Below are 16,092 nucleotides of genomic sequence, written 5' to 3' on the forward strand. Positions count from 1 at the left end.
GGAGATAGAGTGGTAATTAAAACAGTCTCTGCCCTCTGCTAGTGGAGACACGTGTTTAAAAAAAATTACAATGAAAATATTTTTATATAATTACAATTGTGACATCAGTGAAGGTGGGGTCTCAATACCTCTATAGATTGCCCACCCTCCTTTTTCCCTACTTCCAGGCCATTGGCACTTAAGCTAATGCCTCACGTATATAAGCAACTCAATAAATGTTTTAGAAAGTCAGCAATGAATATATAACTATACATGAACTACATGGAACTTTTAAATTAAGCTTTATTTTGAGATTTTATAGATTCACACACGGTTCTAAGAAATAATACAGAGATACTTTATATACCCTTTAACTTAGTTTTCCCTAATGACAGCATCTTAAAAAGACCATAGTACAATAGCACAACTAAGTTATTGATATTATTCAGATGTCTCCCAGTTTTCTTGCCCCTCTTCTGTGTGAGAGAGTGTGTGTTTGTGTATATTTAGACCTATGCAATTACTCACATGTGTGGGCTGCATATCTATCACCACAGTTGAGATGAAAAATAATTTCATCACCACACCTGCTCACATCCCCTTCTACCCAGTCTCTATCCTTAACCCATGGAAACCACTAATCTACTCTACATTTCTATAATTTTGTCATTTCAAGTAAGTTGTAAAATAGGATCATACAGTGTATACCTTTTGGGGGTTAGCCTTTTTTTCCTTTAAACTCATAATCTGGGGATTTTTCCAAGATATTTCATGTATCAATAGTTCATTCCTTTTTATTGCTAAGTAGTATCCCATGGTATGGATATACTACAACTTCTTCAATCATTTATCCATTGAAGGACATCTGAGTTGCTTTCCAGTTTTCGGCTATTACAAATAATGGCTGCTATGAACATTTGTGTATAGGTTTTTATGTGAACACAAATTTCCATTACTCTGGGATAAATGCCCAGAAATATAATTGCTGGGTCATGTGGTAATTGCATGTTTAGTGTTATAAGAAAGTGCCACACTGTTTGCCAGAGAGCTGTGCCATTTTATATATAGCAGAGCAGTAGAGCAGAGATCCAGTTTCTCCATATCCATACCAGCCTTTGGTTATATCATTATTTTTTATTTTAGCCATGTTGATAGGTTTGTAGTAATAGTTCATTGTGGTTTTCATTTGCATTTCCTAATGGCTAATGAGGTTGAACATCTTTTCATGTACTTATTTGCTATTTGTATATCTTCTTCAGTGAAATTACTATTTGTCTTTGCCTATTTTCTAATGAGGTTTTTTTTTTGGTGGGGGGCTAATTTTTGTTTTTTTACTGTTGAGTTTTGAGAGTTCTTGATATTTTTTACCTACTGGTATGTGGTTTGCAAATATTTCTTCTCAGTCTGTATCTTGTCTTTTCATACTTTTAAGAGTTTTGAAGAGCAGAGGCTTTAAGTTTTGATTTACTACAGTTTATCAATTCTTCCTTTTATGGATCATGCTTTTGGTGTCAAGTCTAAGAACTCTTTGCTTTTGACTAGATCCTATTAGATTTTCCCTAGTGCTTTTTTCATAAACATTTTATGGTTTTATGTTTACATTTAAATTCATAATCTATTTGAGTTAATTTTTGTATAAGGTATGAGGTTTAGGTCAAGGTTTATTTTTAGCCTATGGATCTTCAGTTTCTCCAGCACCATTTGTTGAAAGGGTGTCCTTCCTCCACTGAACTACTTTGGCACTTTGTCAAAAATCAGTTGGGTCTATTTGTGAGTCTGTTTTCTAGGTGTTCCATTCTGCTCAGTTGATCTTTGTGTCTCTCTCTCCACCATTACCAAACTATCTTGGTTATTGTAGCTATATTCTAAGCAATATTACAATATTGGGTGATTGCTGATATTTACTCTTTTTCAAGATTGTTTAGCTATTCTAGCTCTTTTGCATTTCCATATAAATTGATGAGTTTTACTATATCCGCAAAAACTTTGCTGAAATTTTGTATTAAAACTATTAATCAGCATGGAGAAAATTGGCAACTTTTTGAAATTGAGTTTTCTGATTATTGAACATGGTATATCTCTTTATTTACTTAAATCTGTGATTTCTTTCATCAGCAGTTTATAATTATCAGCATGCAGATTATGTATATGTTCTTTTAATTTATACCTAAGTATTTAATATTCTGTGGAATGATTATAAATGACACTGTTTTTAATGTTAGTATCTGCATGCATGTTTATTGTTAGTATGTAGAAATGATATTGATTTTTCGGGCTTCTCTCATATCTTTGTGACCTTGCTCAACTCACTTATTAGTTCTAGTTTTTAATAGATTGCTTGCGATTTTCTATGTAGACGATTATATCTCTGCAAGTAGGGACCATTTTATTTCTCAATCTTTATGTGTTTTTCTTGCCTGATTGTCCTGGCTAGAAATCTTCAGTACAGTGCTTAATAGAAGCAACAAGAGAGGAAATCCTTGTCTTGTTCCTGACCTTATAGAAAAACCATCATCTTTCACCATTAAGTATGATATTTGCTTTCGTTTGTTTGTTTTTTGGTCAGTGCCCTTTATCAAGTTGAAGTAGTTCACTGTTCCTAACTTGCTAAGAATTTTCATCATAAATTAGTGTTGGATTATGTCAGTTTTTTCTTGCATCAATTGATATGATTATATGACTTTTCTTCATTAGCCTGTTGATAAGGTAGATTACATTCAAATATGGAACCACCCTCGCATACTTAAACAAATCTTTTTTGGTTATGGTGTATAATTCTTTTTATACATTGTTAGACTCAATTTGCTAATATTTTGTTGAGAATTTTTATGTATTACTTTTTTTTTAAATTTTACTGATCCTTTTTCAAAGAATCAGCTTTAAATAGCTTTACATTCCATTGATTTTGCTTATCCCCCCCCTTTCAATTTCATAGATTTCTGCTCTTATTTTGGTATATCCTCCCTTCTGCTTACTTTGGGTTTATGTTGCTAATCTTTTTCTAGATTCTTAAAAACTTGGATTATTGATTTGAAACCTTTCCTTTTTCCTAATATAAGCATTTAGTACTACAAATTCCCCTCTAAGCACTGCTTTAATTGCATCCCACATTTTGATGTTCCATGTTTTCATTTTCATTCAGATCAGTGTATTTTTTATTTCCTTGAAACAAGTTTTTTAACTCATGCAGTGTTCAGAAATGTTTAATTTTTAACCTAAGGATTTCCTTGTTCTGTTATTGATTTCTAGTTTGATTTCATTGTGGTCAGAAAACATAGCCTGCATGATTTTTAGTTTATTTAGATTTGTTGAAGTTTGTTTTTTGACCCAGGATATGGTGATGTTCCATAGGCACTTGAAAAGAATGTGTATTCTGCTGTTATTGGGTCAAGTATTTTATAAATGTCAATTAGATCATATTGGTTGATGGTGTTCTTCAACTCTTTTATATCTTTGCTTATTTTCTATTATTTAATAATTCTACCAATTACTAAGAGTTGTCTGTTAAAGCCCCCAACTGTAACTGTAGGCCTGTTTCTCCTTTTAGCTCTCTCAGATTTTTGGGGTTTTTTTTGGGGTAGTTTTTTTTTTTTTTTTTTAAAGCTGCTGTTTGGTATGTGCACATTTAGGATTGCTATGTCTTCTTGGTAGATTGATCCATTTGTCATTCTGAAATGTCCCTCTTTGTCCATCAGATCAGATCAGATCAGATCAGTCGCTCAGTCGTGTCCGACTCTTTGCGACCCCATGAATTGCAGCACGCCAGGCCTCCCTGTCCATCACCAACTCGATAGTAATTTTATATTCTCAGTCTACTTTATCTGATAGTAACATAGCTACTCCCTCTTTTTTATGCAAATTAGCAAAATATATCTTTTTCCATGCTTTTATATTTTCATCCTACTTATGACATTATATTTGAATTGAGTTTCTTACAACCATCATATTGTTTGTTTATGGAATTTCATTCACTCTGTTAGTCTTTTATGATGGCCACTTTAACAGCTTTCTTAGTTCCAGTTTCTGATTCATCTTAGTATTGACATCAGTTGATTGTTTTTTCTCATTCAAGTTGTGATTTTTGGTATGACAAAACAACAAAAAGTTTTTGACTTTTTTGTTGTGTGCTAAAATAATGGATATTATGTTTTCAACCACTGGTCCTCTTTAAATCTATTTTTCCAGGCATTTGCCCTGTTTAGGTTTAGCATGTAGGTTATACACTATTTTGTGGGTGGTAGCTTCAATGACAATTTAGTTTTGAGTCTTCTTTTCAATGCGACTTTGGTCTACTTCATTCTTCTGGCCCCACTTGAGCTCCCTGCTGGATCCCTGCTGATGCCACCTGTGGGCATGGATGGCACTCCCCTGGACCTCCTAACTTACCATCATTATTAGGTAGGGGGTGTGAGATGCTGAATTCCAGAATGGAGAGCATTTCCCCTAGTTAATATTTCCACTCTGTCTCTGATGGTGCTCCTGGAGAACACCCTTCTGCAGCCACTTTCTACTGCTAATGGAGGGCCAGGAGCTAAGGGTTATGAGTGGCCTCTGCTACTGGGTAGAAGGCAGGAGACTCCGGGCTTGGTTCCTCTTCTGCTTTTAAGTGAAGGGCTGGGAGATGGCTAGGGGCCACCAGTTTTGGGTAGTTCTCTGCTGGATGAAAGCGGGGAGACACAGGCCTCCATGGGTCACTGGGGTGAGTGGAGCGGCACACCTGCTGCCACCTGCTGTGGGACAAGAATGGGTCGGCCTGCTTGGGTTTTGCTATGGCTGAAGGGATGCAGACCTCTGTCATGCACAGACTGAGATAAAAGGGAGTGAGACTCTGTCAAGAAATTCTTCAAATTCTGAGGTCACTCCCTCCTTCTTTTTACCTTTCTGAGTCCATTATGGTTATCTACTGAATTATTGACAGTTTGTATAGTTGTACTTGGAGGGGAGGAACAGGGAGAATTGAGCCATCTCATCCCCAACAAGAAACTTATGTGGATTTTTAAAGAGGAATGTTATACAGCTAACACTAAAGCAATATTGAACGTAACCGAATTTCTGATAATGTATCTGATAATGTATTTGTTGCTTCAGGATTTTACATGATTCCGAGTCATCATTATGAAAATCTTTTAACCAGAAGAACTTTATTAAAATAAACTCATACAAAGGAAAATTTAAAGCATGGGTATTTTTTTTTTTACAATCAGTGTAGAAAATGGTAAATTTACCAAACTCATTTTTTTTATCCTGAGATAACCACCATTTCCCAGTTTTTGTTATAACAAACTTGAGGTTCTGCTTAGCCTCTCAGTTCTTTCTCTTTAAGCTGAACTGGAGCCGGCTGACCAGCATTGTGGGTGTCAAGGAAATTTGAGGTGTTCCCCAGTCCCATCACAGACATGGACCCCATGAATATAATTTTTAATATGTAGTATAGAGAAGGAGCTGTGGTTGAATTTGTGATGGTTAAGTGACGTAAATCTATAAGTTATAATATGGTTACTTAGTATGTGTTTCTGTTTTATAAAAACAGCATTCCTTTTTTTCTTTTTTTAATTTTGGGTTTTCTAGTCACATCAAATAGGACAAAAGAGACTTTAGATCACATTTAAATGATTTTAAAAGTTTAATTTAAATAAAGAAACTGATTACATGATCTAATTCTACCACCTACCCATACCATTGTGTAATAGACTATGCATGCAGTTCTCTTTATGGAAAATTATATCATTGGGCAGTGGGGAATGACTAATTAATGACAGGACAACAGCATAGTTTTTTTCTCTGTGTATTGTAAGGAATGGATACAGAAAAAGAAGTGTTTAATGAAGACACTTTATTTATTCTTATCTAATTGTAGCCTTATACTAAAAGAGAAGTATAAAGTATAAGGTGCTACTGAGATGTCAGTTGACCTACAGATAGAGAAATTTTTCTGTAATGATACTCGATAAAGATGATTAATTTTAAAAAGAGAGAATTCTAAATGACAGGTATATTAACAATTTTTTTTAAATGGACATGAGTATCTTAGAAAAGATAGCTTTGTTTATAACCACAAGTATGAGAAAATAAAGTCATATAATAGAAAATGAAGACTGGATAGTATTAGGGTTGGAGGCAGGCCGGTGATAACAAGAAAATCCACAAATAAAGATGATCTTTAGTTTTAAAAAAATAAACAATTAGTATAAACAGTAGAGATTCTTCCTTATTTTCTCTCCTATTCATAGGTATCATAGGTGTTAAAAATAAATTTATTAATTTATAATGTGATAATCATACTTTACCTTAATAGGTTTCAAAATGCTTTTACTTACTAGTCATAGATTATATTTTATAGCAATTTCTAAGGCATCTTTATGTACATTATTTTATTTTATCCTTGAGACTATCATAAGGTCACATATTATTATCCTCATTTTAGGTAAACATCTGGCCCAAAGTCACAGGGTAGATGGAACAGAACCTAGCTTTTGGGTTCCGATTTTAGCATGGTAGAATCATTTTCTGGGACCCCCTGCTGTCTGCCTCTTACATCAACTCCCTGTGTACATCAATTCAATAATCAAAGGTAAAACAGTATAGACTTCCTTCTAAAAGAAATGCAACTGAATTCTGTATTACATTTCTCTTCTCTAGTAATTACTCCTCTTAAAAAATACCAATCATATATACATATATATTATATGTGTGTATGTGTGTGTGTGTCTGTATAACTCCCCACAACATAAAATGAGACCACAGACCTGGCTACCTTATCTAGAATTTGGTATTGCTTCTTGGTCTGTTGATTGTTTTTAGTAGGTGGCAGTTAGTTAGGCATAGATCCGAGAAACCCAACAGTCTCATTCTTCACACCAAAGGAAGCAACCAACATTTTCACAAGGTCTATGGTAGTTTCAGACTTAGGAACCTCCTAAACATAAATGAGAATTGTCAAACCAAAGGATCATTGTTCACCAAGATTGCCTTCTGTACCTTTTTACACATTTCTGGCTTTCTTCTTCTCTTTTCCCCTTCTTTTTTTTCTTTTCCTTCTTTTTGTCCTCTCCTTTTCTCTGTTTGGCCTCTTTTCTTTCATGGTTTCTTTTCCTTATCTTTTTCTTATCTGCCAACACATTTAAAATTTAATGGCCAACTGTCTTCTTTTGTAATCCAAAGGGGTTGCTGTGCAGTATACTTCCTCTTTGCAAGAGTTTCCTCTTTGTTCTACTATCAGCTGGAACCAGATATACACAGACATTATATCTTAACTATCTGGAGAGTCCCTCAGTTCAGTTCAGGTCAGTTCAGTTGCTCAGTCGTGTCCCACTCTTTGCAACCCCATGAATTGCAGCATGCCAGGCCTCCCTGTCCATCACCAACTCCCAGAGTTCACTCAAACTCCCGTCCATCGAGTCGGTGATGCCATCCAGCCATCTTGTCCTCCATCGTCCCCTTCTCCTCCTGCCCCCAATCCCTCCCAGCATCAGAGTCTTTTCCAGTGAGTCAACTCTTCACATGAGGTGGCCAAAGGACTGGAGTTTCAGCTTTAGCATCATTTCTTCCAAAGAACACCCAGGACTGATCTCCTTTAGAATGGACTGGTTGGATCTCCTTGCAGTCCAAGGGACTCTCAAGAGTCTTCTCCAACACCACAGTTCTAAAGCATCAATTCTTCGGCACTCAGCTTTCTTCACAGTCCAACTCTCACATCCATACATGACCACTGGAAAAACCATAGCCTTGACTAGACGGACCTTTGTTGGCAAAGTAATGTCTCTGCTTTTCAATATGCTATCTAGCTTGGTCATAACTTTTCTTCCAAGGAGTAAGCATCTTTTAATTTCATGGCTGAAGTCACCATCTGTAGTGATTTTGGAGCCCAAAAAAATAAAGTCTGACACTGTTTCCACTGTTTCCCCATCTATTTCCCATGAAGTGATGGGACCAGATGCCATGATCTTATTTTTCTGAATGTTGAGCTTTAAGCCAACTTTTTCACTCTCCTCTTTCACTTTCATCAAGAGGCTTTGTCAAGTGGGCCTTAGAAAACATCACTATGAACAAAGCTAGTGGAGGTGATGGAATTCCAGTTGAGCTATTTCAAATCCTGAAAGATGATGCTGTGAAAGTGCTGCATTCAATATGCCAGCAAATTTGGAAAACTCAGCAGTGACCACAGGACTAGAAAGGGTCAGTTTCCATTCCAGTCCAAAGAAAGGCAATGCCAAAGCCAGGCTTCAGCAATACATGAACCATGAACTTCCAGATGTTCAAACTGGTTTTAGAAAAGGCAGAGGAACCAGAGATCAAATTGCCAACATCCGCTGGATCATCGAAAAATCAAGAGAGTTCCAGAAAAACATCTATTTCTGCTTTATTGACTATGCCAAAGCCTTTGACTGTGTGGATCACAATAAACTGGAAAATTCTGAAAGAGATGGGAATACCAGACCACCTGACCTGTCTCTTGAGACACCTGTATGCAGGTCAGGAAGCAACAGTTAGAACTGGACATAGAACAACAGACTGGTTCCAAATAGGAAAAGGAGTACATCAAGGCTATATATTGTCACCCTGCTTATTTAACTTATATGCAGAGTACATCATGAGAAACGCTGGGCTGGAAGAAGCACAAGTTGGAATCAAGATTGCCGGGAGAGTGCCTAGGGCCTGAGTCATGATAATAGAGTTTCAGTCAAGAATTTGAATACTACCTAAAAATACACAAAGCTGCTTTGGCATAGTTTAAAAATTCATTCAGAAGTGGGGAATTGTTTTTTATACCACCAGCAAATAGATTTATATTCAGTTCAGTCAGTCACTCAGTCGTGTCCGACTCTTTGCGACCTCCTAGATTGCAGCATGCCAGGTTTCCCTGCCCATCACCAACTCCCAGAGTTTACCCAAACTCATGTCCATTGAGTTGGTAAAGCCATCCAACTATCTCATCCTCTGTCATCCCCTTCTCCTCCTGCCTTCAGTCTTTCCCAGCATCAGGGTCTTTTCCAGTAAGTCAATTCTTCGCATCAGGTGGCCAAAGTATTGGAGTTTCAGCTTCAGCATCAGTCCTTCCAATGAATATTCAGGACTGATTTCCTTTAGGATGGACTGGTTGGATCTCCTTGCAGTCCAAGGGACTCTCAAGAGTCTTCTCCAATACCACAGTTCAAAAACATCAATTCTTTGGCGTTCAGCTTTCTTTATGGTCCAACTCCCATTCATGACTACTGGAACAATCATAGCTTTGACTGTGTAGACTTTTGTTGGCAAAGTAATGTCTCTGCTTTTTAATATGCTGTCTAGGTTGGTCATAGCTTTTCTTCCAAAGAGCAAGTGTCTTTTAATTTCAAGGCTACAGTCACCATCAGCAGTGATTTTGGAGCCCAAGAAAATAAAGTTTCTCACTGTTTCCATGGTTTCCCCATCTATTTACCATGAAGTGATGAGACCAGATGCTGTGATCTTTGTTTTTTCAATGTTGAGTTTTAAGCCAGCTTTTCACTCTCTTCTTTCACCTTCATCAAGAGGCTCTTTAATTCCTCTTCGCTTTCTGCCATTAGGGTAGTGTCATCTGCATACGTGAAGTATTGTTATTTCTCCTGGCAATCTTGATTCTAGCCTGTGCTTCATCTAGCCCAGCATGTCACATGATGTACTCTGCATATAACTTAAATAAGCCTTGCTGTTTATGATTCTGGCAAATATTTAACGTTTATCTTAGTACATTATTTCCTTTTTCCCTATTTTATTTTCCCTAAATATATTCTGAAATAAATGATAATTTTGATTGCTGAGTTTTTAAAGGTTGAGAATCAATTTGAATTGCTTTGGAATTCAAGTCTTTCAGGACGCAGAATCCTAGTGTGTTCCTATGTTAATTCTGGAGAAAATGATCCTAATCTCAGGAACTAAATCACTATTCCTAGTAGAAAGGAGTTGCACACTCTTTCCTTCAGGAAGCATGACAAACTCTGTTATCCAGTCTGTTGATTGTGTTTGTTAGTTCTGCACTCTGTCATGCTCTCTTGCCTCTAGGCCAGTGTGTTAGTGCCCCCTGCCTTGAATACTTTTTGGTTTCTCTGGAACTGTCTTACTCTCTTTCCTCAAGAGAGTAGATTAGATAACCTTTATATGTGCTACACTGTCCTGTTTGGGCCTGCTTTCTTACTAAATATAAACTCCTTGAGGCTGCTGCTACTGTTGCTAAGTTGCTACAGTCGTGTCCGACTCTGTGCGACCCCATAGACCGCAGCCCACCAGGCTCCCCCGTCCCTGGGATTCTCCAGGCAAGAACACTGGAGTGGATTGCCATTTCCTTCTTCAATTCATGAAAGTGAAAAATGAAAGTGAAGTCGCTCAGTTGTGTTTGACTCGTAGTGACCCCATGGACTGCAGCCTACCAGGCTCCTCTGTCCATGACAGAAATCTTAATATGTTCACAGTTATGTCCTTATCTGGCATGAAGCCTGGCACACAATAGATATTAAGTATTTGCTGAATATATGAATACAATTTATAGGAAAAATAATGTTGATTAATTTCATATTTCTTTAGAATTAAAAGCCATTATGGATCCCATATACCAAGATATATGTTACCTTGTTAACACTACATTTCTTCATACAAATGGAAAGTTTCAATAGTTTGGTTATATTTTAAATTTGGGACTGGCAAAATGGCTTCTTTAGTAAGAGATCTCCAGTTTCCTTTGAAGAAAAAAAAGGTGTAGCTCATCTACCCAGAGGAAATCATTAGTATAACATGTTACCCACTAATGTGAATTTTTGAAATAGCTGGGTTGTTTGTTTTTTTAATAGTAAGTTAGAGTTTGCTGTTCCCAGTGTAGAGCTTTGAGCTTGAATGGGAAGTAGAGTCTGGTTCTCCATTCCCATGAAAGTGATGGGTAGATCATTAAATTAATTGTTTCTCTGTAGACTACAAGCTTCCTGGAAGTAGGGTGTGGGGCTGTCACATTTCTGTCTAGTACCCAGCACAAACTGGTCATTTTAGGAACTCAGTTAAAATTTGTTGTATAAATTCATGAAAGAAGGGGAACCTTCCAGTGGCATTCTTAGTTTTTTATGTGAACTCTGTGTGGTAGAATGCATATATGGCCAATATCAAAAGTAGAACTTACTGTCTAAATATTATAGTATGATTTCTGGAAATAAGCAAAAAGGTTCTATTGGGATTAGGAAAACCACAACTTTGGCATCGGTTTTATACAGTATCGTTACTCTTTCAGGCCTGCTGCTGCTAAGTCACTTCAGTCGTGTCTGACTCTGTGCGACTCCATAGACGGCAGCCCACGAGGGTCCCCTGTCCCTGGGATTCTCCAGGTAAGAACACTGGAGTGGGTTGCCATTTCCTCCTCCAATGCATGAGAGTGAAAAATGAAAGTGAAGTCACTCAGTCGTGTCCGACTCTTAGCGACCCCATGGACTGTGTAGCCCACCAGGCTCCTCCATCCATGGGATTTTCCAGGCAAGAGTACTGGAGTGGGGTGCCATTGCCTTCTCCGCTTTCAGGCCTAGTGAGTCTAAAATTAATCCATAAAGAGCAAATCGACCTTTCAAATTTTATCTACCAATAAAAATTGAAAAGGATAGTGTTTGTGGCCTCTAAGTAAATCTTTATTCAGGAAGACTTAAAATGGAAACTCTAAATGCCAATAATCCTGAGGCTTATTGTGAACATTATATTTTAAGATTTTTATAAAAGTTCGTCTTCTGCCAAAAAGGAAACTTGAGTTTGAGAACCAGTCTCTAAGGACTTAATATTGAATGAACTTAACTCTTTGTCTAGCACTGGTTGGCTTCATTATTTTTGGCCCAAGGTAAAAATAGCTTAGACATACCATTTATATGTATGTTTTGGGAATTTTCCTTTACTATTATTATTTCTTAATATAAATAAGTATGTTTCTTTCGGAGTGATATATTTTACATTATATAAAAAAATGGTTCAAACTTGTTTAGACTTTGGCTTTCATGCTATAATTAGAAAGTTAGCAAAATGAACTTCCACTAGTCCTGGTTCTTAACCTTTTCAGAATTTCAGCTTTTTCCTCTGGACAATGGGAATGAAAGTATCTATCTCTTAGGATTTGGGGAGAATTAATTGACATAATATATATAAATCCTCCAGCACCACAAAATAAGCATTTCACAGATAGGTAAGTGATAAGGTGGAATCAGTAGTCATTTTTGTTATTAAAACCATATACAGGAATTGAATTAGGTATTTTGCTTTGCTTATTTGTTTTTGATCATGTAGACCCAAATTAGTCTAAATATATCTTTTAAATAAGAAATACCACTAAGGAATACTTTGCAATAATCTTGTAGGTATCTCTTTAGGCTGATAGGTGAAGATGTAAGTCAGGAGGTTACAGATTAGTATTATAGTGTGACTTCATTAATGTAAGAAAAAGGGGTCAGTCATTATACATATTGATAGAAAAATTTTGAAGAATACACAGTAGTTTCTTAGGAATTACCTTTGAAGAGTGAGAATAGAGATACTAAGGGGAGAGAGAAACCTTTTCTTTTCTCTGCACCCTTTTTTGAGCTGATGTTGTTCAACATATTACTTTTATTTTTTTTAAAAAATGAATGTTTTAGCAGCAATTGGTAGAGTGAAGATTGTAAATGAGAATAAACTGCCGAATAAATGTGCTGGTGAAATCTAAGAGTAAGTTATCTTTTTTTATAAAAGCATCAGAAGAATTAAACCCATGATCATAAAAATGAAATAGAAATGAATGATATAGAAATGTTGATGTTAAAATTACAATGAATTAATCCCAAATACCTGCCAAAATGCTAGGTACCTTAAAGATGCCATGCCATGAGGCTTATGGGTTCCTACTTCCCCAACCAAGGATTAACCCCAGACCCTCGTCAGTGAAAGCACAGAGTCCTAACCAGTGGACTGCCAAGGAATTCCCTGTCATAGTTTTTAATTCAGAGTACTTTCTTTTCTGTAAAAAATGTAAACAACATATAAGAGTTGAAAGTGGAGTTCTCTCTAGTAACACCATCACTGAAGTTTATTTACTGTTAACTACTTGATGTATATTTTTCTGGAATTTTTCCTTTGGGTATACATAAACCCACATAAAATTGTATACATACATTTCTTAAAATGAGATTTCATTATATGTGTTGTTCTTCAGCATGCCTTTTTTCACTCTGTGTATTTATATAAGATCAGTATATATATACTTAACTCTCTTTTTAATCTCTAACCTTTTGTACCATAATTTATCTAATCAATGTTATTGATGAAAGTTAAAGCTTTTGCCTTGCCTTGCTGTGTCAAACACTCCTATCCCATTGTGCATTTTAGTAGAACAAATGGCCCGAAGTAGAATTGCCAGATGACAAGGTATCTCTATTTTCAAATTTGATAGACAGTGCCAGATTGTCTGCCAATGAAAATTCTATTATTATACAACTTGCACACCCACCCATCCACCCACAGGGTCCAATATTACTTGTTCCAACACTTCAATGTTTTGGCAGCAATTGGTAGAGCAGAGATTGTAAGTAGAATAAACCACTGAATGTGCTGGTAAACTCTAAGAATAAGTTATTTTTTGCTGCTCTGGGGAGCGACCCTGATGCTGGGAAAGATTGAAGGCAAAAGGAGAAGAGGGTGTCAGAGGATGAGATGGTTGGATGGCATCACCGACTCAATGGACTTGAGTTTGAGCAAACTCTGGGAGATAGTGAAGGACAGGGAAGCCTGATGTATTGCAGTCTGTGAGGCTGCAAAAAGTCAGACATGACTTAATGACTGAGCAACAACAATAATAAAGAAATCAATATAGTTTAATTTACGTTTCTTTGCTACTGTGGTTAAAAATCTCTTCATATGTTCATTAGCCATTTATAGTTCTATAAATTGGCTATTCACCTTCTTTTGCTCATTGTGATACCTTACCTTTTTTTACTTTCTCTTTTTGAATTGTAAGTGCTCTTTATATATTTAGGATAATGACAGTCTTTGTAGTATATGAGACAGATATTTTCCCCATTTGTTGTTTTTCTATCTTTTAATAGTATTTCATGCCAAAGAAGCATTAATTTTTTATGTAATCACATGTTTATCAAAATTGTACATTTATGCAGTTTAAAAAGTAAGATTTTTCTTCAAAGTTGATAATGATAAACAGTTGTCTTCTGCCTCACATTTCTACTCCCACTCCCAAATCCTGTTTGCCGGAAGTAACCTCTTTAAAGTTTAGTAGGGGTTTTCTCTATTTTTTTTCCCTCTCTTTCTAAAGAACATATTTAGACTGCCATCTCAGTACTCAAGTCTTAGATAAAAGGTGAAAATTTAGCTTTTACACATACCTACATATATACACATTTGACCTCCATCTTCCAGATATAGTTATAATTTTTGGTTGGCTCAATAGACAATACTTCCATTGTTCTGATTCTGTATATTATTTACAGCTGTGATTTTTAGTGTACGATGATTAAATTTGCTTTCTCTGTATAACAGTTCGTTTTCCCTAAACAATTGCTTCATTTTTCTTTTATTAGTATGTGTTAACTAATCACCATATTCTATGCCAGAATTATAAATATCCTCTAATATATCCATTTAGTATACTCAGATATGTTAATCTATCAGTTTCATCTTCTTAAAGACTTCCCTGTAGGATCTCTGTGTCCTTCTGCTCTGATCTGGACTGGTTGTCTCCATAATACTACTTCGCACTTACTCAGTTACTGTTCAGAGATTTCCCTTCAACATCATTCTGGAGGTTTATGTTTTTATTTAGCAAAATTAATGTCTTTAATTTTCTATATTTTGTATCATACTTAAACTCTGAGATTTTAAAAATATTTGTTCACATTGGTAATGGTTCAGTGTTATTTTTTTCTGCATAAATGTCTAAATTATTGTGGTGTAAAGAACAAAGTAGAAGTTTATTATATTTTTTACTTTGAATAGGTACTTATCTTTATATCATTTTAGTGAATAAATAATTCATCTTCCCACACTGATTGGAAGTGCCACCTATATCATATGTATTTGGTTGTTTTTGAGACCACCATTCTGCTTCATTGATCTTTTTGTCCTTTTCCAGTGCTAGATCTCAATATTTGATATGCTGTAGTTTTACAATTTGTTTCAGTACCTGATGGAAGAACTCCTTCTTTGTTACTCACTCCTCCCTCCCCTGACAGAGTTTCCCTGACTATTTCAGTTCAGTTCAGTTCAGTCACTCAATGGTGTCTGACTCTTCGCGACCCCATGAACTGCAGCACACCAGGCATCCCTGTCTATCACCAACTCCCAGAGTTCAACCAAACCCATGTCCATCAAGTCGGTCATGCCATCCAACTATCTCATCCTCTGTTGTCCTCTTCTCTTCCTGCCTTCAATTTTTCCCAGCATCAGGGTCTTTTCAGATGAGTCAGCTCTTCGCATCAGGTGGCCAAAGTATTGGAGTTTCAGCTTCAACATCAGTCCTTCCAATGAACACCCAGTACTCATCTCCTTTAGGATGGACTGGTTGGATCTCCTTGCAGTCCAAGGGACTCTCAAGAGTCTTCTCCAACACCACAGTTCAAAAGCATCAATTCTTCTGTGCTCAGCTTTCTTTATAGTCCAACTCTCACATCCATACATGACCACTGGAAAAACCATAGCCTTGACTAGATGGACCTTTGTTGGCAAAGGAATATCTCTGCTTTTTTTTTTTTTTAAACTTTACAATATTGTATTGGTTTTGCCATATATCAACATGAATCTACCACAGGTATACACGTGTTCCCCATCCTGAAATGTGCTATCTAGGTTGGTCATAACTTTCCTTCCAAGGAGTAAGCGTCTTTTAATTTCATGACTGCAGTCACCATCTGCAGTGATTTTGGAGAAATATAGTCCAGAAAAATAAAGTCAGCCACTGTTTCCACTGTTTCCCCATCTATTTGCCATGAAGTGATGGGACCGGATGCCATTAGATATTTATTCATCTAGATTAGAATTTGGCAAACTATAGCCCACAAACCAAATCTGTCTTGTGACCAGTTTTTGTGTAACCTGCAAACCAAGAATAGTTTTCAAGTTTTTTAATGATTGGGAGAAAAAATCAAAAGAAGAATA

The 16,092-nt window shown here is 36.2% G+C and overlaps 1 protein-coding gene across 12 annotated transcripts in view; it reads left to right on the top strand.

Annotated features, from left to right (window-relative positions):
• Nucleotides 1-16,092, top strand: part of TAOK3 (TAO kinase 3) — a 189,078-nt gene that overhangs the window by 30,737 nt on the left and 142,249 nt on the right. For 10 of the 12 annotated variants that reach the window (XM_070769581.1, XM_019977786.2, XM_070769582.1 and 7 more), the window contains exon 2: nucleotides 11,210-11,303. The exons of the other annotated variants lie outside the window; for them this stretch is intronic. The gene's annotated coding sequence lies outside the window, so the exon portion shown is untranslated. The remainder of the gene's footprint in view (nucleotides 1-11,209; nucleotides 11,304-16,092) is intronic. 12 annotated transcript variants of the gene reach the window in all.

The sequence above is a fragment of the Bos indicus genome, chromosome 17, assembly GCF_029378745.1.
Source record: "Bos indicus isolate NIAB-ARS_2022 breed Sahiwal x Tharparkar chromosome 17, NIAB-ARS_B.indTharparkar_mat_pri_1.0, whole genome shotgun sequence".
Classification (NCBI taxonomy): Eukaryota; Metazoa; Chordata; class Mammalia; order Artiodactyla; family Bovidae; genus Bos; species Bos indicus.